We start from the raw sequence: 22,162 nt of genomic DNA on the forward strand, positions 1-22,162 counted from the left end.
TCGCTGTGTTCAGAACACTGTTTTAGGCCCCAGGTTTACAAATGAACATGACTTTGTGTAGTCCCTCAATGAGTTTAGAAATTCCCAATAGTCAAGTGCTCAAGCAGGTGTAGCATCTGTAAACGGCAGAATAAACTATTCAAATAATCCTCTTACAAAAGCCAATTATAAATCCTGAATGACATAAAATAAAAATTGTTTCTTGAAAGTGTATATAGCTTTGAAAACATTGAGAAATAATTTTTTCAAAATCTAGATCTAAGAATATGATACAATCAGATAGGTAAATATGTATTCCAAGTCAAGCCTCTCTTGAATGTATTTGCCATTTGGACTAAACATTGTGAAACTGAGTTGGTAGTTTGCAACTTTCAATGACCTGGTCCATTTCTTGTAAGTTGTTGATGTAATGTGTGCAGAGTTATTCACAGTATTCCCTTATCCTTTTGACATCTGTGGGTTCTATAATGATATCCTCTATTTTATTTCTGATATTGGTAATTTGCTACCATGAGTCTGTCAGCTTGTCGTACTGTGGTGGCTTGCATGTTGCCGTGATACTGGAAACTTTGCCACCAGTATTTCAAATACCAGCAGGATCACCCTTGGTGGATAGGTTTCAGTGGAGCTCCCAGACTAAAGCAGACTAGGAAGTCTGACAGTCTACTTCTGAAAAAATTGGGCAGTGAAAACCTTATGAATAGCAGTGGAACATTGTCTGATACAGTGCCAGAAGATGAGCCCTTCAGGTTGAAAGGCATTCAAAAGATGACTGGGGAAGTATTGCCTCCTGAAAGTGGATTCGATCTTAATGATGTGGCTGGAGTCAAGCTTTTGGGACCTTCATTTGCTGATGTGTCATGACTCAAAATGAGAAGAAGCAGCTGCAAACATCCATTAATAATTGGAATGTGGAATGTACGAAGTATGAATGTAGGAAAATTGGAAGCCATCAAAAGTAAAACAGAATACATAAATATCGATATCCCAGATGTTAGTGAGCTGAAAAGGACTGGTACAGGACATTTTGAATCAGACAATTTTATGGTCTACTATGTTGGGAATGACAAACGGAAGAAGAATGGTGTTGTGTTCATCATCAAAGAGAACCTTTCAAGATCTATCCTGAAGTACAACACTGTCAGTGATAGGATAATATTCATACACCTACAAGAAAGATCAGTTAATACAACAATTATTCAAATTTACCCTGGCCCACGAACTGGTCCCAGATGGTGGGGCACGAGGGGTTGCAGTGGGGCCAGGGGCAGTTGCCCACCAGGTGGACTTGGGCAGCCCTTCAGGGGGGCCCAGCTGGCCTTGTGACTGTCATGGAGGCTCCTGTCCCAGCAGTGCAGCACGCGGGACAGTGAGGTAACTTTCACCTGGACGTCCTCCAGTGGCTGCTGCTGATGATCTCATGCAAGAGGCAGGTGGGGGCAAAGCTGGCCAGCATGTCCTTGAGCGTGTCCCCCAGCTGGTGGCCCAGGTTCTGGGTGTACAGCCACTGGCCCTCCTGCACCCACTGCCCAGTGAGGTGCCTGTTGTCCACGGTGAGCTGTGCCTCATCAAACAGTTCGCTGCCACAAACACTGAGCAGTGCAGGGTCAGGTAGATTTTGTAACTGAAGAAGCAGCTCCACTCCTCACACTCCTTGAATTGGCGCCGGCAGTGGTCTGGGACCACCCCTTTCCAGTACCTGATGCCTTGGCGGATGGCCTAGGTGGGTGCACAGGTGACAGTGTTGATGCAGTCCATGCAGCGGTACTGCTTGTTGTCCAGGAACCAGCCCGAGCCGGCCAGGCCTCGCACCTGGATGGCCACATAGCCCAGCTCCTCCAGCTGCTCTGCCACGCAGTCCTCGTTCAGCAGCAGGCCTGTGCCACAGGCACTGCTCCCTGCCAGCAGCAGCACCCTGGCCCTACTCAGCCCTTTGCCTAGGCCAAAAATGAGAAAATTGAAGATTTTTACCAACTTCTGCAGTCTGAAATAGATCAAACGTAATCAAGTTGCATTGATAATCATTAGTGACCAGAATGCAACAGTTGGAAAAGAGGAAGGATTGATAGTTGGAAAATATGACCTTGATGATAGAAATGATGCCAGAGATCGCATGATAGAGTTTTTCAGGATCAACAGTTTCTTCATTGCAATACCTTTTTTCGACATGAACAGTGACTATACACATGGACCTCGCCTGATGGAATATATAGGAATCAAATTGATTACATATGTGGAAAGAGATGATGAAAAAGCAAAAGGTCACAGTCAGAACAGACCATCAATCGCTCATATGCAAGTTCAAGTTGAAGCTGAAGAAAATTAGAACAATTCCATGACAGGAAATTCTGAGCTTGAGTATATCCCACCTGAATTTAGAGACCACCTAAAGAATAGATTTGATGCATTGAACACTAATGACTGAAGACCAGATGAGTTGTGGAATGATATCAAGGACATCATATATGAAGAAAGTGAGAGGTCATTTAAAAGACAGGAATGAAAGAAAAAACCAAAATAGATGTCAGAAGAGACTCTGAAAGTTGCTCTTAAACATACAGTAGATAGAGCTAAAGGGAGAAATGATGAAGTAAAAGAGCTGAATGAAAGATTTCAAAGGGTAGCTCGAGAAGACAAAGTACTGTAATGAAATGCACAAAAACCTGGAGATAGAAAAACAAAAGGGAAGAGCATGCTCAGCATTTCTCAAGCTGAAAGAACTAAAGAAAACTTCAAGCCTCGAGTTGAAATGTTGAGGAATTCTATGAGAAAAATATTAAACGACACAGGAAGCATCAAAAGATGGAAGGAATACACAGAGTTGCTGTACCAAGAAGAATGGGTTGATGGTCAACCATTTTAGGAGGTAGCATATGATCAAGAACTGATGATACTCAAGGAAGAGGTCCAAGCTGCACTGAAGGCTTTGGTGAAAAACAAGGCTCCAGGAATTGATGGAATACCAATTGAGATCAATAAACAGATGCAGCACTGGAGGTGCTCACTCATATATGCCAAGAAATTTGGATGACAGCTATCTGGCCAACTGACTGGAAGAGATTCATATTTGTACCCATTCCAAAGAAAGGTGATCCAACACAATGCAGACATTATTGAACAATATCATTAATATCACACACAAGTAAAATTTTGCCAGAGACCATTCAAAAGCAGTTGCAGCAGTACATTGACAGAGAACTGCCAGAAATTCAAGACAGATTCAGAAGAGGACATGGAACAAAGGATATTATTGCTGATGTCAGATGGATCTGGCTGAAAGAAGAGAATACGGGAAAGATGTTTACCTGTGACTATGCAAAGGCATTCGACTGTGTGGAACATAACAAATTAAGGATAACATTGTGAAGAATGGGAATTAATTGTGCTGATGAGGAACCTGTACATAGACCAAGAGGCAGTTGTTTGAACAGAACAAAGGGGTACTGGGTGCTTTAAAACAAGGAAAGGTATGTGTCAGGGTTGTGTCTTTTACCATACTTCCTCAATCTGTATGCTGAACAAAGAACATGAGAAGCTGGACTATATGAAGAAAAATGCAGCATCAGGATTGAAGGAAGACTCACTAACAACTTGTGATATGCAGATGACACAACCTTGCTTGCTGAAAGTGAAGAGGACTTAAAGCACATGCTGATGAAGATCAAAGACCACAGCCTTCTATATAGATTACATCTCAACATAAAGGGAAAAAAAAAAAGATCAGCACAACTGGATCAATAAGTAACATCATGATAAACAGAGAAAAGACTGAAGTTGTCAAGGATTTCATTTTACTTGGATCTATAATCAACGACTATGGAAGCAGCAGTCAAGAAATCAAATGATACACTGCATTGGGCAAATCTGCTGGAAAAAACCTCTAAAGTATTGAAAAGCAAAGATGTCACTTTGAGGGCTAAGGCGCGCCTGACCCAAGCTGCAATGTTTTCAATCACCTTATGTGCATGTAAAAGCTGGACCGTGAATCAGAAAGACCAAAGAATTGATGTCTTTGAATTATGGTGTTGGCAAAAAATATCGTATATACCATAAACTGCCAGAAAAACAAACAAATCTGTCTTGGAAGAATTACAGCCAGAATGCTCATTAAAAGCAAGGATGGTGAGACTTATAAGTATGTTATTTAACTTTTAAGTATATGGAAATTTCTCTGATATATATATATGTTTAGTTTTTTTATGATCAGAGGATATATTTTGTATGATTTCTATTTGTAAAATTCATTAAGTTTTGTCTCATGACCTAAGATACTGTCTATCTTGTGAATGTCTCATGTTAGCTTTAAAAGAATGTGTGCATTTCACTGTACTTAGATTAAGTATTCTAAAAATATCTATGAGATCCCATTGGTTGGTTTCATGGATTGAATTGTGTCCCCCCAAAATATGTGTCAACTTGGTTAGGCCACGATTCCCAGTATTGTGTGCTTGTCCTCCATTTTGTGATTGATATAATTTTCCTGTATGTTGTGAATCCTAATCTTTGCCTGCACTTAACAAAGGAAGATTGGATTATGTTGAAGAGGTTTAGGGTGGGATAAAATACCCTTGCTCAGGTCACATCCCTGATCCAATATAAAGGAAGTTTCCCTAGCGTGTGGCCTGCACCACCTTTTGTCTTACAAGAGATAAAAGAAAGGGGAAACAAACAGAGAGAGGGGGACCTCATACCACCCAGAAAGCAGCACCAGGAACAAAGCTCGTCCTTTGGGCTCAGAATTCCTGCATGAAGAAGCTCCTAGTCCGGGGAAGATTGATAACAAGGACCTTCCTCCAGAGCTGACAAAGAAAGCCTTCCCCTGGAGCTGACACCCTGAATTTGAACTTCTAGCCTACTTGGCTGTGAGAGAATAAACTTCTGTTTGTTAAAGCCACCCACTTGTAGTATTTCTGTTATAGCAGTACTAGATGACTAAGGCAGTTGGTATTGTTGTTTAGTTCTTCAGTGTCCTCGTTGATTTTATGTGTGGTGGTTCAATTAATTATTGAGAGAGGGATGTTCAAGTCCCCAACTAAATTTATGGATTTGTCTATTTCTGCTTTCAGTTCTGCCAGTTTTTCATGTATTTTGAAATTGTTGTCAATGAATACACATTTAGTACTGTTATATCTTTTGATGATTTCACCATTTTATAGTTATATAATGTCTCCTTGGTAATTTTTTTTTTTTTGCTCTGAAGTCTATTTCATCTGATATTAATACAGCCACTCCAACTTTCTTTTGATTAGTGTTTGCATGAAATATCTTTTTCCATTCTTCTACTTTTAACCTATGTCACTATACTTGAAGTGTTTTTCACTTAGTACATATTTGAGTCATATTTTTATATCCAGTATGTCAAACTCATTTAATTATATGTTTAGACCATTTACATTTAATGTAATTGTAGATGGTCAACAGGCTGTCACCCTACACTCTCTGTGGTCACAGTATGCTCAGTGGGGAAAAGTAGGGATGACTTTGCTAGGGCAGAGCAGAGATGATGAATAGTCTTCACTCACTGTCTTTGTGACTACAGTATGTTTTGGGGAGGAATCAAAATGCAGGTGACCTTTTCATGGTAATCATATTAGTAGGACAAAAAAATGCTTTTGTCTTACAAGGCTGTACTTGTTCTGGTCTTTTGACTGGAAAGAGCAGATTTTCCTGGGGGCTTTTCTTTTTTTCAGTGGCATTTGGCCATATCAGATTTTGGGCTTGTTTCTAGCACCCAGGTCAGGATATATAGAGGGCAAATAAAACAGCAAACAAAAAAACAGGAAACTCATTACCAGTCTCTAGCCAGTCTGCCTTCTTCTCTTCACTTTTCAGAGTCTTCTGATAGTTATTATTTTGTTGAGAATGTTTGTTTTAATTACCAGGAGAAAGGGGATAGAATACAAATGTATTCCATATTGTCTAGAACCAGAAGTCTTCCTGAAGTCTTTTTTAAGTATTGTATTCAATTGAATTACACATGACCATAGTTAATATTTTAAATATTCCTTACACTAATAAATTGTTGAAAGCAATGAGCTTTATCAATTTATTAAAAATATTTTGCTTGAATGATATTCAAATAAGATTTAAATGATGTGATTGTTTTTGAAGAAAACTTCAAATCCTCATTTCATTGGCAAGAATATGAAATGAAGGGGATCTATGCATTGACATAAATGTTAGTGTCTAGAAAATTGAGTTTTAGGGAAAAGTTTTGGTGCTTATTTTATTGTTTATGTTCCAAGGAACTTTTTTTTTTTTTAAGAAAATTCACTAAAACTTTTTTTTTTATGTACCTATGCTCTTCATTTTTGATTTGACATTTGTTCCCAAATTGTTTGGGTGGTAATTCTGGTTGCATAGTTGATATGGCTCATTACAAGGTCTAGTTCCTATGTACGGTGTTCACGGCACATGCTGGATGCTCATTAAATGTTAAATATTTATGTATTTGATAATAGACTAATTGACTGGGTGCTTCTTTTATCACTGTTTATACCTCTATATTTTATTTCAAACTGCTTTTAATTCTTGACAAAATTTCGAGTTTCATTTTTTTTCATTTCATTTAATTAACATGTATTAAATGTCATATATCAACTCTATTTAGTACTCTGGTAGGTATAGTAAAACAAATAAAATAGAATCTCTTCACTCAAGAAGATTATAGTCTAATAAAGTGCAACAAATATGTGAACAAGAGATGCAAATATAGGGGTTTGTATAGAGTTTGGAGGAAAACGAAAAGTAGAAGTTGATTAATTCTACCGCAGAAGATGTAGGAAGCTGATAATCTGAAAAGATTTCATACTGGAGTGAAGAAATGGCTGATTCTGGAAGATGAGAAAATGTTGGTGGTGAAGACTGAGAATGCAGGGTGTTATGGGAGAGGAAGGCCTGACACTGCTTGACTTTAAGGTCTCATTATTTTCCACCTTCTGGTAGTGTCAGGGGAGATAGAGAAGAGGGGTTCATTATGGGATATGCCAAGGACACAAAAGCAATACGGGTTCAGACTAATTACATGTGAGCAAGAATGTAACAAAGAGGTTTCTTATATATTCTTCACTGCATTTAGGCTGCTTTGTGGTTGTGATACTGTTTCCCAAGATAAAAGATTATGTAAGGCAAGGCACATTTTTAAGGAGAAAGACAACAAAGTTAATTCTGAATAAACAGCCCCAAGATGTCCATTGAACATTCATATGTACACACCCATTACCCACTGTATATAAGTGTATTGAGCTCAAAGGAGAAATGTAGTCTTAAAATAATATATTTGGGGGTTACTGGATTAAATAACCCAGGGGAATGAGTAGAGTGAAAAGAGAAAAAGTCAAGGACAGCACCTTTGGAAATACGGTTTAGTTTTGGTGGGTATAAAAGGAGCAAGGAGGCAACAGAGAAGAAAAGCAAAGAGGCTGGAGGAGAGCCAGGTGTGAGTAGTGTCACTGAAACCCAAGGTGGTGAATTGTTAAAGAAGAAAGTAACTGTTAAAAGTGTCAAATGCAAAAGAACAGTCCAGGAGGATGAGGAATGCCTAAAATCCATTAGAATTTTCAATAGGCTCCATGTCAACGAACTCAAGCTGCTCTGGCTTGAAGTGTGAATGGGAGGTGAGAAAGTGGATACTGTGTCCATAGGCCCTTTTATCAAGAACCTTAGCTATCACGGAAAGGAGGCAGATATATAAAGAGAGTTTATGGCAAGTAGCCAGAAAGAAAGAATAGTTAAAAGTTCAGGAAAAAAAGATTGCTGATGGAGCAAGATCCTAGCAGACATAAAAACACACAAAGAGTGATTAGCCTTGAATAGGGTCATGTGAATCTCTGAACAAAGATGAAAAAAAGAAAAAAAAAAATCAGACCAGACATTCAAAAGAGCATTGGCTTTTTCAAAAACCATCTCTTTGAAATGTTCTAAAAATTATTACTATTTTGGCTCAGTTGTTTAAATGTTCTACGAATATCCATCTCTTGAATTAGCTCTCACAGACAAGTGGATTTAACACAAATGGACATGCACACACATTTTTTGTTTGTTTGTTTAAATGTAGGTACGATTTCTGGAAATGGCCAAAACTCTTTTTAAGTCATGTTGGATAAGTAAGGTAACCTGGTATATAACCTTTGGTGTAAAACAATGTTTTCTAGAATAAACTTATTAGCTGGCACAGATTCTGTAAAATGAGTCTCCAAATGTTTGTTATTAAAAAATTGGAATAAGTACATGACCTTTTTGACATGACAGTACTTTAGGTACTCATTCAGCAAAAATGTATAGAGATTCCATTGTGTGCCAGGCATTAAGCTAGAGAGTACTTTGATGAGCAGCATTCAATTGAACACACCCTGATACATTTATTATAAACTAGACTTGTATAGCAATCTGTGCTAACTTTATACAACCACATATACTGCTCTCACTGAGATCAGTAGAGGCAAAATTCGGCTCAAGTCTTTAACTCTTCTAATAATTGTATTTGTAATAATTCTGAAGCATTTGGAAGTGACTCTCACTGTCTCCATTTGCAATTATATATACTAGGAAAAGAATTCAGCTGAATAGAGGAAGTTCTGAAGTCTCACAATATACTGCTGAAGAAAGAATTCTGGATTCACTGAATTCAAAACAGTTTACATATCTGATGAGAAGTTTGAACACATTAACTACCCAAATAGAAAAGGGACTGGCATTAATACAACAGTAAATTTTCCCCCTGCTTTGTTATGTCTACGACAATGTTTCACTTTACTTTGTGCTTCAACTTTTATATTGTAGTTTCTCTAGTATAGTCAGGTGGTGAATCTACATTTTACACAATGCTTCCAGGTGATATTTATGCAGTGTAAAATTTGAGAACCACTGCTAAAACGGATTTGAAATTGCTGGACAAATGTTATAACAATTTTTTTGAATCCCCCTGAGATTATATGCTTTGATTTTGAAGAGTTCCTCCCAGGTGTACAGGTACGACTGGGACACAGGCAAGAAATACAGCCTAGCATCGTTGATTTTGCTTGAAACAGACTTGTGTTGGACCCCCGTGCACCTCTTTTAAGTTTTGTGTTTAAGAAAAAATGATTGAACTTCTCTGATCCTCAGTTTTCTCCCCTGTAAAATGGTGGCAATAACTACCTCATGAATTTATTGACAGGATAAAATGAGAATGTGAGTACCCTGAGCCTCTTTCTTCCCTCCATCTCTTCATTAATCCTGTATTCATTTCCCCACCCAGGGGTACAATCTCAAATGCCTTTAAAACAAAGCATATGGGTTATATAAATGAGCTAAACCGTTGGGGGTACAAAATAGAGGATTACAAAAGCTGAGGTGAATTAGAGAAAGCATACCCACAATTACAGACGTGCTAATTAAAAAAAAGAAGTCACTACATGTCAAAATCTATCTGCTGGTCAAATCACACACTGACAGTTTTCACCCTCTGCCTTAAGCTGGTGTAGACAGATCTCTTTTTATAAACCAAATGCTTTTGATGGTGTATTAGTTTCCTAGGGCTGTCATAATAATTTACTACAAACTGGGTGGCTTAAAACAACAGAAATGCACCCTCTCACAGTTCTGAAGCTAGAAGTCAGAAATCAAGATGTTGGCGGAGCCAGGCACTCCTTCCAAAGGCTTTAGGCAAGAACACTTCCTTGCCTCTCTTCCAGTGTCTGGTGAGTCCAGGCATTCCTTGGCCTTATTGCTCCAATCCACAACGTGTCTGTCAGTTTGTCATACTGTGGGGGCTTGCGTGTTGCTGTGATGCTGGAAGCTATGCCACTAGTATTCAGATACCAGCAGGGTCACCCATGGAGGACAGGTTTCAGCTGAGCTTCCAGACTAAGACAGGCTAGGAAGAAGGACCCAGCAGTCTACTTCTGAAAAGCATTAGCCAGCAAAAACCTTATGAATAGCAGCAGAACATTGGCTGATATAGTGCTGGAAGATGAGCCCCCCAGGTTGGAAGGCACTCAAAAGATGACTGGGGAAGAGCGGCCTCCTCAAAGTAGAGTTGACCTTAATGACGTAGTTGGAGTAAAACTTTCGGGACCTTCATATGCTGATGTGGCACAACTCAAAATGAGAAGAAATAGCTGAAAACATCCGTTAATAATCGGAATATGGAATGTACAAGGTATGAATCTAGGAAAATTGGAAATTGTCAAAAATGAAATGGAACTCATAAAGATCACTATCGTAGGCATTAGTGAGCTGAAGTGGACTGGTATTGGCCATTTTGAATCGGACAGTCGTATAGTCTACTATGCTGGGAATGACAACTCAAAGAGGAATGGTATTGCTTTCATCGTCAAAAAGAACATTTGAAGATCTATCCTGAACCACAATGCTGTCAGTGATAGGATAATATCCATATGCCTACAAGGAAGATCAGTTAATATGACTATTATTCAAATTTAAGCACCAACCACCAAAGCCAAAGATAAAGAAACATAAAATTTTTATCAGCTGCTGCAGCCTGAAATTGATCTAACATGCAATCAGGATGCATTGATAATTACTGGTGATGGGAATGCAAAAGTTGGAAACAAAGAAGAAAGATCAGTAGTTGGAAAATACAGCCTTGGTGACAGAAACAATGCCAGAGATTGCATGATAGAATTTACCAAGACAAATGACTGCTTCATTGCAAATACCTTCTTTCACCAACATAAATATTGACTATACACATGGACCTCACCAGACAGAACACATAGGAATCAAATTGACTACATCTGTGGAAAGAGACAATGGAAAAGTTCAATATCATCAGTCAGAACAAGGCCAGGGGCCGACCGTGGAACAGGCCATCAACTGCTCACATGGAAGTTCAAGCTGAAACTGAAGAAAATCAGAGCAAGTCCACGAGAGCCAAAATATGACCTTGAGTATATCCCACCTGAATTTAGAGACAACCTCAAGAATAGATACGACACACTGAACACTAGTGACCGAAGACCAGACAAGTTGTGGAATGACATCAGGGACATCATACATGAAGAAAGCAAGAGGTCATTGAAAAGACAAGAAAGAAAGAAAAGACCACGATGGATGTCAGACGAGACTCTGAAACTTGTCAAGCAGCTAAAGCAAAAGGAAGAAATAATGAAGTAAAAGAACTGAACAGGTGATTTCAAAGGGTAGCTCGAGAAGACAAAGTAAAGTATTATAATGACATGTGCAAAGAATAATGACATTTGCAAAGAGCTGGAGATAGAAAACCAAAAAAGGAAGAACACTCTCAGTGTTTCTCAAGCTGAAAGAACTGAGGAAAAAATTCAAGCCTTGAGTTGCAATAGTGAATGATTCTATGGGAAAATATTAAACGATGCAGGAGGCATCAAAAGAAGATAGAAGGAACACACAGAGTCATTATACCAAATATAATTTGTCAATGTTCAACCATTTCAAGAGGCAGCATATGATCAGGAACTGATGGTACTAAAGGAAGAAGTCCAAGCTGCTCTGAAGACATTGGAGAAAATACAAGGCTCCAGGAATTGATGGAATATCAGTTGAGATGTTTCAACAAACAGATGCAGCACTGGAGGTGCTCGCTCACCTATGCCAAGAAATATGGAAGACAGCTTCCTGGCCAACTGACTGGAAGAGATCCATATTTATGCCTATTCCCAAGAAAGGTGATCCAACCAAATGGAGAAATTATAGAACAATATATTAATATCACACGTGAGGAAAATTTTGCTGAAGATCATTCAAAAATGGCTGCAGCAGTATATCGACAGGAAACTGCCAGAAATTCAGGCTGGTTTCAGAAGATGACATGGAACTGGGGACATCATTGCTGATGTCAGATGGATCCTGGCTGAAAGCAGAGAATACCAGAAAGACGTTTACCTGTGTTTCATTGACTGTGCAAAGGCATTCGACTGTGTGGATCATAACAAGTTATGGATAACATTGAGAAGAATGGAAATTCCAGAATACTTAATTATACTCACAAGGAACCTTTACATAGATCAAGAGGCAGTTGTTCGGACAGAACAAGGGGATACCGAGTGGTTTAAAGTCAGGAAAGTTGTGCGTCAGGGTTGTATTCTTTCACCATACCTATTCAATCTGTATGCTGAGCAAATAATCCAAGAAACTGGACTATATGAAGAAGAACGGGGCATCAGCATTGGAGGAAGGCTCATTAACAACTTGCGTTAGGCAGATGACACAACCTTGCTTGCTGAAAGTGAAGAGGACTTGAAACACTTCCTAATGAAGATCAGAGACCACAGCCTTCAGTATGGGTTGCACCTCAACATAAAGACAACAAAAATCCTCACAACTGGACAAATAAGCAACATCATAATAATAAATGGAGAAAAGATTGAAGTTGCCAAGGATTTCATTTTACTTGGATCCACAATCAACAGCCATGGAAGCAGCAGTCAAGAAATCAAAGGACGCATTGCATTGGGCAAATCTGCTGCAAAGGGCCTCTTTAAAGTGCTGAAAAGCAAAGATGTTGCCTTGAAGACTAAGGTGCGCCGGACCCAAGCCATGGTATTTTCAACTGCATCATGAATGAGGAAGGCTGAAGAAGAATTGACGCCTTTGAATTGTGGTTTTGGTGAAGAATATTGAATATACCAGGGACTGCCAAGAGAATGAACACATTTGTCTTGGAAGAAGTGCAACCAGAATGCTCCTTAGAAGCAAGGATGGCGAGACTGCATCTTACATACTTTGGATACATTGTCAGGAGGGATCAGTCCCTGGAGAAGGACATCATGCTTGGCAAAGTACAGGGTCAGTGGAAAAGAGGAAGACCCTCAACAAGGTGGATTGACACAGTTGCGGCAACAGAGAGCTCAAGCATAACAATGATTGTAAGGATGGCTCAGGACCGGGCAGTGTTTTGTTCTGTTGTGCATAGGGTTGCTATGAGTCGGAACCGACTCGATAGCACCTAACAACAGCAACAACAATTTCTCCAATCTCTGTGCCTATTTTCATTGGCCTTTTGTTCTTTATCTGTGTCTCCTCCTCTTCCATCTCTTGTAAGGACACGTGTCATTAGATTTAGGCCCCCTCCTCCTAATGGAAACCTAGTGGAGTAGTGGTTAAGAGCTATGGGTGCTAACCAAAAGGTCAGCAGTTTGAGTCCACCAGATGGTCCTTGGAGAACCTATGGGGCAGTTCTACTCTGTCCTATGGGGTCTCTATGACAGGTTTGGTTTGGGGTTTTGTCCTCCTGGTAGTTCAGGATGATGTCATTTCAAGATCCTTAACTAATTACCCCATATAGATTCCCTCCCCCCCCAAATAAGGTAACATTTACATGTTCTGGGTATTAGGATGTAGATGTGTCTTTAAGGGGGCCACAGTTAACCAACTAGAGATGGAAATGCTTTTTCTTAATCATCCTGAACTTTAACTGAATAACCATAAATTTTATTCTCTTTCTCTTTTTTTCTCCTCAGGTATACTATAGAACAGGCCTCAGTAAGCTCTAGGGCACTTCTTCCTTTATATACGATTGCACTACAAATTGAAGCCTGTTAATTATTAAACTCAAACTTCCCACCTGCTTAAAAGTGAGGGAATAGAGGGAGCATACGAAAGCAATAGGACATGTCATGTCATCCCTCTGCCCTTGTCTAGTGGAACTTATTTTATTGTTTTCTAGAATCCAAAACAACGGAACTAATGAAGGAAACCTTATCTCTACAGTGAAGTAGAAAGAAGATCATTATTTGGTAACACCACATAAACCTGGGTTTTATATACAGCTTCATAACTTAACAGCTTTGCAACCTTCAATCAGCTGCTCACTCTCTGAGTTTCAATTCCCACACCTGCAATATAGACACAAGAGTTCCTTGTATTATTTTGAAAGTTAAAGAAAATAATGAGTAAAGCTCTTTGTACTACAAAAATACCTATCTCTGCCTTTTGAAGTTTGGCTTAGTGTTTAGCTGAAGTATTTAGCCTTTAGGTTCAATCTTAACTGAGTCAGTTCTAAACAAGGCAGCAAATACTTTAATTTTTTTTCCCTAAAGAAAGGGTTGGCTGGGCTGGTGGTGCCCAGTGCTGGGGCTTTGCACAGATGCGCAGTACGTCAGGGCTGCAGTTTCTTGGCATAAAGTCTAGGGACAAGAGAGAGCACTCTCTGGGAATTCTGAGTCAGTTGTGAAATAGGCAGCCTGAAGCTGAGTAATCAAATTCACATTAAGACAAGGTAATGGAGCGAAATCAAGGGACAAAATCAAGTTCTCACAATGCAAAGAGTGGGTGTGTAGAAAATTAGGGCAGAGATAAAATGGAAAGGCTAGAGAAATACTCTTGACAAAGCGGCACAGCCTTTTTCAGGGTTCCTGAGGTGAAGGTAGGATTTCTGTGTCTAGGAGCAGCCTGGAAGTAGGGTCAGACCCAGCAAACTAATATATAATTGGTACATAATTCAGGTTCAGAAAGCTATTCTCCATGGCTTTAGCCCAGATACCTTCCAGCCAGCCTGACTGGATATCTACTTGTCATCTACCTCTGGTCCTAAGCTATAGTCCCATGCCAAGGTATCTGCTAAACTTACAGCTCCAGCGAGCTTCTGCCTCATCCCAATGGATCTGCCATTTAAGATGCTGGCTTAATTCTCTTTCGTCTGGCCAAAGGCCATTGTCCCAGGCCCGCTTCATTGCTTCCAGTCACATTTTTTTCAGTCTTTATACATATCTGCTAATTAAGAAGCAAATGTTAATTGCTCTTTTTACACATTTCCTCTCCTCACTTTGGCCAACAAATGCCTTCAAGTGTATAGATTAACCCAGCCTAAATCTTCATCTCCTGATATTTGGATTTCTGAATTGTAATGTCTTCCATATGTCCCCAGCCTACCCTGTAAATTAACCTCCTAATCTCCTTCCCTGGAGCTGTGAATATTCCTATTAAGGGTATAGGGTTAAATTTATGGTGGCTGTCTTCTCCCTTCTAGTCCTACTTCTCTAATTCTGGGCTGTATTTGGAAGTTGATGATCTATTCTGACTTTTTAGTTTCCAAATTATCTTTCCTACGTATTTCAAAATGCATCAGGAAGAAGATTAAACATTGCTTAAATAAATATAGTTTTCCCTAAGGCCTATGTTAATTTTATACTGGTCTGGTCCTATCTCCTTGAAATACCAGAAACAAATCCAATTTTACTTAAACAGGAACAAATGTAGACAGCAGCTAATGGGTGTTACTTATTATATAGAAATTTATACAGTGTTACGTAATATGACACAAACCAGTGCAGACTGGGCAAGTGAGGGAGGAAGATCTAGAGTTAGTACCCACTTTCTAGGAACTTTGTAAGAACTCAGATTGCCAAATTGAAGACAAATTAAGGAGAGATAGTGTGGATTACAAAAGATTGACTTGATTTGTTGCAAGATTTGCCAGAGTTTTTAAAAGAGTCTATCACCTAAAATGTAAAATATCGTTTTGATTTACAAATGTCCGTATGTGTCTTTCAGCAATACAACAATTGCACAAAAAAAATAGTTCTTCTAAGACATTAAATGAGCCACTAATAGAGCCCATTGAGTATCAGATTCACAACTAAATTCAAATATCCCTAAAATATCCCAATTTCCTAGTCATACTGCATTAAATACTTTCAAAAGAGATTATTTGATATTTTTTTCTTTCATGTCTGCCCTAAAAACAAAACAAAACAAAACTCCAAACCCATTGCCTTCAACTCTACTCCAACTCATGGTGACCTCAGGTGTTACAAAGTACAGCTGCGCTCTGCGAGGTTTTGTTGGCTTTACAGAAGCAGATCACCAGGTCTCTCTTCTGCGGCATGGCTGAGTTGTTTCATGCTGCCATCCTTTAAGTTAGCAGTGTTTGCGCCACTCAGATTGTCTCTCAGTTCTTTATAATAGGTGAAAAAAATAATTGAAATACCCATGTGGAGAAAAATCTTAAAATGGCAGATTCCTAAAATAAATTTAAAAAATACAAACACACACAATCTTGCTTTGTTTTGTTTGAATTCCAGCTCGTGGCTAAGTTTTTGCTAGGACATATATTTTGGAATAAAGGCATATGAAACCAAGTAGAAACATCTGGAGACACAGATTTATAAAACGAAATTTATGATACCCAGTGTATTTTCACTTTAAATATATAGGCGTATAGATTTAAATTCTGATCCAGGTACAACAAAATTAAATCACTTTTGCTATGTGTTTTGCTATTGTCTATGAAAGAAAAACAAATCTCAGACACAGGAAAATGAATATATGGTTCAGAGCTGCATCCTAATGCACTTATTAAAAGGAGAAATTATTCATAATCTAAAGAACATTTGCAGTAATACTAAAATGGTTAGAATGTCAAATCAAGGTTGTGATTGATATAGATTTGCCTTTAGTAAATAACGCCTAAATAAGTATTTTATGTTCTTATTTCTGTGTTCTTAATTTGTTACATAGATATAGGAGAAGTCTTTGGATAAGAATTATAAGAAGGGGCTTTATTTCAAGATGGGTGTTGAAATGTGGATTTAGATTTTGCAAAAACTAACGTTGTGGAAATTAACTAGGATCAACATCTTGTTCTAGCCCATGGATCACATGTGTGTCACTTTCATGATTTAAAAAAAAAAAAAATTTGCATCTAAATGTTGATTCAAGAGGATGAAACTATTCATGCAAAAACAAGATTTTGAATCAGTGACTATAATTACAGTAGGCATATTTCTACATTATTTGTTTCTTCGAATGGGCTTCATCATATGTAGGTTTTGGGCACTAATTACTGCACGTTTTCTACAGGCTTTGTTAGTTTTAGACATGTTTGTTTTTAATTAAACGGCCCTGTTTAATTCATCCAAATAAACTTGCACCTGAAGAGCTAATACAATCTTATCACTGGTTGCAAATAATCTTCCATGTCTGTTTTTAAAGGTATGCTACCATGCTAGGCACACTAAGTAATTTCGGAGACTTTGAATTCCAGCATCACATAGTCAGATAAGCATGAATATTCTTTATATTCTTCCTATCTCGGGACAACCTTTCTACTAAGCAAGCACAGGATTATGTTTTTTCACATCATGCAATGGATTTCTCATCTGTTACCCTGTGTGATAGATGATATTTTCATGCCCATTATGCAGATGATTAGTAGGGGCACAGAGAGGTTAAGTAACTTACAGAGTTGGCAAGTAGCAGAGCTTCAGCATGGATTCCGACCTTTGAATACCTAGCACATACCCTCCATTGCTCCTACCAGGGGTCCTGAGTTCCACATGTAGATTCATTTGCACCAAATATTGCTCAGACAAATAAAGATATTGAATGAATTCATTTTGATGAATTTGATGGCATGAGCACCAGAGAACATACCTACCTCCAGACTCACTAAAAAGTGTCTCGGTTTACATACGGATAAATGTCTACGTAAGTAAAATTTCAAAATTCCAATCACGTTTTGAAACTACACGAGGAGCTTACTATTTAATTCAGCAAATACTTAATGAGCACCTATTATGTGCTAGAGGTGCTAAAACCTATATCTATCTATCTATCTATCTATCTATCTATCTATCTATCTATCTATCTATCTATCTATCTATCTATCTATCTATCTATCTATCTATCTATCTATATTTAGTATTTCCTATAGAAGTCCTTTTTTAAAGTAACTGTAGTGCTAAAGGAGATACGTAAATGGGCAGTAAGCACAATAAAAGGTGTTCAACATCATTAGTTGTCAGGAAAATGCAAAATAATGAGATAAGCTTCATATTTGCTAGAATTGAGATTTGACTGGTAGAAATGTTGGTGAGATTAGGAAGCAAAAAGGACTCTCATACATCCAATTACTTTGGAAAAAGACTTGCTAGTTTCTTGGAAAGTTGAAATTCACCTACTCTCTGGATAAGCAATTTTACTTCTAGGGTTCTACTCTAGAAAACTAAAAATATATATTCACAAAAGATTTGTACAAGAATGTTTTAACAATTTTATTTATAATAACTCAAACAAGGAAGCAACTCAAATGTCTATCAATAGGAGGCATATTCATATAATGGATTGTGGTTGTTGTTAAGTGCTGTAGGTTTGGCTCTGAGTCATAGCAACCCTATGTACAACAGAACAAAACACTGCCTGGTCCAGTGCCACCCTCACGATTGTTGTTATTCTTGAGCCCATTATTGCAGCCACTGTGTCAATCTATCTCATTGAGGGTCTTCCTCTTTTTCACTGACCCTCTACTTAACCAAGCATAATGTTCTTTTCCAGGGTCTGGTCCCTCCTGATAACATATCCAAAGTATCTGAGATGAAGTCATGCTATCCTCACTCCTAAGGAGCATTCTTGCTATACTTCTTCCAAGACAGATTTGTTCATTCTTCTGGCAGACCATGGTATATGCAATATTCTTCACCAATGCTGTAATTCAAACGCATCAAGTCTTCTTTGGTCTTCCTTATTCATTGTCCAGCTTTCACATGCATATGAGGTGATTGAAAACATCGTGACTTGGGTCAGCTGTATCTTGCTATAACATGACATCTTTGCTTTTCAACACTTTAAAGAAGTATTTTGCAGCGGATTTGCCCAATGCAACGTATCATTTAATTTCTTAACTGCTGCTTCCATGGGTATTGAGTGTGGATCCAAGTAAAATGAAATCCTTGACAAATACAATCTTTTCTCTGTTTATAATGATGTTGCTTGTTATCTGGTTGTGAGGATTTTTGTTTTCTTTATGTTGAGGTGCAATCCATACAGAAGGCTGTGGTCTTTGATCTTCGTCAGTAAGTGCTTCAAGTCCTCTTCACTTTCAACAAGCAAGGTTGTGTCATTTACATATCACAGGTTGTTAATGAGTCTTCCTACAATCCTGATGCCACGTTCTTCTGCATGTAGCCCAGTTTCTTAGATTATGTGCTCAGCATACAAATTGAATAAGTATGGTGAAATGATACAACCTTGATGCACACCTTTCCTGATTTTAAAGCACACAGTATCCCCTCGTTCGAGTCAAATGACGGCTTCTTGGTCTACGTACAGGTTCCTCATGAGCACAACTAATTCCCATTCTTCACAATGTTATCCTTAATTTGTTATGATCCACTCAGTTGAATGCCTTTGCATGCTCAATAAAACACAGGTAAACATCTTTCTGGTATTCTCTGCTTTCAGCCAGATGCATCTGACATTAGTAATGATATCCTTTGTTCCATGTCCTCTTCTGAATCCGGCTTGAGTTTCGGACAGTTTTCTGTCTATGTACTGCTGCAACTGCTTTTGAATGATCTTCAGCAAAATTTTCCTTGTGCGTGATATTAATGATATTTTTCAGTAATTTCCACTTCTGTTGGATCACCTTTCTTTGGAATGGGTACAAATATGAATCTCTTCCTGTCAGTTGGCCAGGTAGCTGTCTTCCAAATTTCCTGCATAGATGGGTGAGTGCTTCCAGTGCTGCATCTGTTTGTTGAAAGATCGCAATTGGTATTCCATCAATTCCTGGAGCCTTGTTTTTCACCAATGCCTTCGGTGCAGCTTGGACCTCTTCCTTCAGAACCATTGGTTCTTGATCATATGCTACCTTCTGAAAAGGTTGAATGTCAGCTAATTCCTTTTGGTACAGTGACTCTGTGTATTCCTTACATCTTCTTTTGATTGTTACTGTGTCATTTAATATCTTCCCGGTAGACCTCTTCAACATGGCAGCTCGAGGCTCGAATTTGTTCTTCAGTTCTTTCAGCTTGAGAAATGCTGAGTGCGTTCTTCTTTTTCGGTTTTTTATTTTCAGGTCTTTGCACATTTCATCATAATACTTTACTTTGTCTCCTCAAGCCACCCTTTGAAGTCTTCTGTTCAGCTCTTTTACTTCATCATTTCTTCCTTTTGCTTTAGCTACTGTACGTTCAAGAGCAAGTTTCAGAGTCTCTTCTGACACCCATTTTGGCCTTTCCTTTCTTTTAATGACCTACTGCTTTCTTCATGTATGATGTCCTTGTTGTTATTCCACAACTCATTTGATCTTCCATCATTAGTATTCAATCAGTCAAATCTATTCTTGAGATAATCTCTAAATCCAGGTGGCATTTACTCAAGGTCATTCTTTGACTCTCATGGATTTTTCTAATTTTCTTCAACTTCAACTTGAACTGGCATATGAGCAATTGGCCTATTCTGCAGTCAGCCTCTGGCCTTGTTCTGACTGATGATATTGAGCTTTTCCATTGCCTCTTTCCACAGATGTAGTCGATTCGATTCCTGTGTATACTATCTGATAGAGTCCACGTGTATAGTCACCATTTATGTTGTCGAAAAAAGGTGTTTGCAATGAAGAAGTCGTTAGTCTTGCAAATTCTATCATGCCATCCCTGGGGTAATTTCTATCACCAAGGCCATATTTTCTAACTGCCAATCCTTCTTCTTTGTTTCAACTTTTGCATTTCAATAGCCAGTAATTATCAGTGCATCTTCATTTCATGCTTGATCAATTTCAGACTGCAGAAGTTGGTAAAAATCTTCAGTTTCTTCATCTTCAGCCTTAATGGTTGGTGGGTAAATCTGAATGATAGTCGCATCCACTGGTGTTCCTTGTAGGGCTATGGATATTGCCCTACTCCTGAGAGCATTGTACTTCAGGATAGATCTTGAAATGTTCTTTTTGTAGGTGAACGTGACACCACTCCTCTTCAGTTTGTCATTCCCACATAGTAGGCCATATGATCGTCAGATTCAAAATGGCCAATACCAGTCCATCTCAGCTCACTAATGCCTAGGATATCCATCTTTATGCATTCCATTTTATTTTTGATGACTTCTAATTTTCCTAGATTTAATTAATAATTAATAATAATTCATTATTAATGAATGCTTGCAGCTGTTTCTTCTTATTTTGAGTCATGCCACATCAGCAAATGAAGATCCTAAAAGCTCGACTCCATCTACGTCTATTTTGAGGAGGCAGCTCCGGTCGTTTTTTAATGTCTTCCAACCTCAGGGGCTCATCTTCTAGCACTATATAAATATTCTGCTTCTATTCATAAGATTTTCATTGCCTTTTTTTTTTTCAGAAGTAGACTGCCAGGTCCTTCTTCCTAGTCTGTCTTAGTCTGGAAGCTCCACTGAAATCTGTCGGCCATAGGTGACCCTGCTGGTATTTGAAGTATTGGTGGTAAAATTTCCAGCCACCCATCATAGTCCGAAAAACTGACAGACATATGGTAGATACAGTGGATCACTACAGAGCAAAGAAAAGAATAAAACATTGATGACGCTCCGCAACACTGATGAATCTCAAAAACCTTTTACCCAACTAAAGAAGCCAGATACAAAAGAGTACATACTGTAAGATTCTAGTTACACGAAGGTCAGAACAGACAAAACTAATCTACAGGAATAAAAAAAAACAGAACAGTGCTTCATGTGACAGGGCGGAGGTAAGATGACTGCAAAAAACAACTTTCTGGGATGATGGAAATTCCCTATATCTTGTATATACTTGTGTGTGTGTGTTCATTACACAAACATATACATTTGTTATAAAATTTTTCACTTAAGATTTGATATTTCACTCTATGTAAATTTTGCTTCAATTTTTGAAAAATAATCCCTTTATAAAGAAAACAACCTTTTCAAAGGCAACTGTCACCTTTTTGTGTGTTCATATTAATTTTTGAAAATTAGCATTTGCTTAAAGTAAGGGGAACTGTATTAGTTTCCTCAGGCAGTCAGAATAAAATATCACTAACTGAATGGCTTATCAGAAGAGGAATTTATTGTCTGACAGTGCTGAAGCCTGGGTGTCAGAGATCAAGGTGTCAGTCATGCTGATTCCTTCTGAGACTTTGAGGGAGAATCTGTTCCATCTCTCTCTCTCTTAGCTTCTGGTAGGTCTCAGTGTTCTTGGCTTAAAGCTGGAGAGTCATATAGTATCCTTCTTCTGTCTATTTCTGTGTATCTTCTCTTCTATGAGGACACTAGTCATATAGATTAAAACCTACCGTCCTCAAGTATGACCTCATCTTAACCTAACTGATACCATTTTCAAAGACCCTATTTCCAAACAAGGTCACATTCACGTGTACAGGAATTAGGACTCCAACATACCTTTTGGGGAGGACACAATTCAATCCATAACAGGTTACCAACCAGACAAGTCTGACTGAGCTTTAAACAAGCTTGG

General features: G+C 38.4%; 1 pseudogene; it reads right to left on the bottom strand.

The window, feature by feature from the left end:
* Positions 1-1,195: 1,195 nt before the first annotated feature.
* LOC126071364 (palmitoleoyl-protein carboxylesterase NOTUM-like) lies at positions 1,196-14,651 on the bottom strand (annotated as a pseudogene).
* Positions 14,652-22,162: the final 7,511 nt, after the last annotated feature.

This window comes from Elephas maximus, chromosome 3, assembly GCF_024166365.1.
Source record: "Elephas maximus indicus isolate mEleMax1 chromosome 3, mEleMax1 primary haplotype, whole genome shotgun sequence".
NCBI classification, from domain to species: domain Eukaryota; kingdom Metazoa; phylum Chordata; class Mammalia; order Proboscidea; family Elephantidae; genus Elephas; species Elephas maximus.